The sequence below is a fragment of the Pundamilia nyererei genome, unplaced genomic scaffold, assembly GCF_000239375.1.
Source record: "Pundamilia nyererei isolate P.nyererei 1_Seehausen unplaced genomic scaffold, PunNye1.0 scaffold00322, whole genome shotgun sequence".
Classification (NCBI taxonomy): Eukaryota; Metazoa; Chordata; class Actinopteri; order Cichliformes; family Cichlidae; genus Pundamilia; species Pundamilia nyererei.
In genome coordinates this window covers 416,852-418,900 of record NW_005187723.1, presented here as the reverse complement: position 1 = coordinate 418,900, position 2,049 = coordinate 416,852, and positions in this window count along the sequence as shown.

The following is a 2,049-nucleotide window of genomic DNA, read 5'->3' as shown; positions in this document are numbered from 1 at the left end:
CTCTCAGCTCTTATTCCAGTATCGATGATTGTTCCAGTACATGTTCAATAACAAAGACATCTAAAGGTGAGTTGGTGTACATCTTACATAAACAAAACAATGAAACAAAGATGTTCTGATAAAGAATGCCCCACTTCTCATTACTGAATTTAAGCTCTAGGTGTTTTTGCCATGTAGTTTTAAGTGGGACCAAAGACAACATATAATGGGCTAACAGACAACTACAATGGAATAGAAACATTTGAAACTGGAGCGCAGACTATGATCTTAGATGCAGTGATCATTTTTATCTGCCGAGTAGCTTTTCATCAGCAGATAGGGCTTCTCTGCTGTCTTCTTAGATGTTGACGTTTTTCTGCTGAGGTTATTTTTCTAGTTACTGTTTCTAATGTAAAGAACACACTCTGAGCCGCGACCTAAAGCTAATATGGAAAACATGTCTGTTTATATTCTTTTTAGTTACATCTTGCATGCACACTCTAAAACGTTTGTGATCTCCAAAAGGTTTAAGCCCTGAGTGGTGGTGCTCGTTACTTCATTTTGGCCTCTTAAACTGTTCTACCTGCTGCACCCTGCCCGTCCAACGTTGGTTTCTCTTTTCTCTGCCAGGCTGTCTTTGCAGACCCATCCGCTACCTCTCATCTCAGCCATCTATTTAAAGATGGCTGTTCAGGGTGGCAGGCTGCAGGATGATCTGATGGATTATTGAAATAATCCAGCCCGCTGACATACTTCCCTTTTATGCACTACACTCACAGAGGTCTGAAACACAAGAGCAGAGCACTCTAAAAAAAATCCCCAAATCCACATGGCACCCTTTGTCTCGTCCTGCATTACCTGGCTCGTACTGGGTCATTTCTTCTGTCCTGGTTGTCCAATATCTGCTCTGTTATTGGCTTGTAATCTATCACCATATCAAACCTCTTAATAAATAATGGTCAGTTGGAGTGGGAAGCCCTCTCCTCCAAACACGGCTTACAGTGGACAGAGGTTGTCTGTGTTGACTGTCCTCAGCTGTCCTCATCTTTCTGTCTCTCCTTTTTCCTTCGTTACTATCTGTGGTGCTTTTAATGTGTGTGATCCAGTACAACGGTGTCATTTTGCTCTTTGAGAGATTCCCTGAAAATGTGCAGTCATTCCTTTTTAAAATTCTAGCCCGTTTCTTCTCTGTCATCTCTTTTTTTTTGGGGGGGGGTTCCCCTACACAGGCTATCATGAATTAGTTGTAGGTGAAAATTTGACTTTGAATAAAACATTTGCAATACCAGTATGATATTTTTAAATTGATTTGTGCATAGAGTTATCATTAAAACACAACTGATTGTTTACTGTGTATAATTTGACTTGGGCTGTGTATATGCACTTACGGTATGTAAGGTTTTACTGGAGAGAGGACCTAAGTACAGGATTGAAAGGTTGAACAACAAAAGTTGATCGTTTGTCATTTATACTTGATTTGCTCTTATGCTAGAATAACCCTCCTTTTATCAGCCATTAAGTACCACACTAAAACACAGATGATGCTAACTATTCACACAAACATTGAATTTTGCTACAACAAATACAGTTATTGAAGCAAACTTGTGATGTAAACGTTAAGAACAGCAGAGGACTTTTTAGGACAGTCCAGCAGTTAATCAGAGCCACTGTATGCAGTAATACTTTATATTATGTTAGGTCAAATGTCAGGCTATTACTATAAACACTGATGAAACCCTGGGGCTCTGGGGAAGCCAAGAGGCTGTAAAGCTTTAGAAGTAGCTGGTAAGTTTCAGCTTAAACGTTACAGAGTGAATCTACTGATTTATTACAAATATCTGCTTGAGATGTGCTGTGTATAATCCACATCACATTAATGTTCAACCTGTGCCATTAGCATCCGATAAGGGAGCTGTGAGTTTATATATACAGTACATGTGTGTGCGTGTGTGTGTGTGTGTGTGTGTGACTATTTGCTGTTGAACAGGATTTCTCTAGAAAAGGATAATGCTCTCAGTTGAGGCATTATGTATCCATTTAGCTTTTAACTTAGATTAACACGCGGCATCC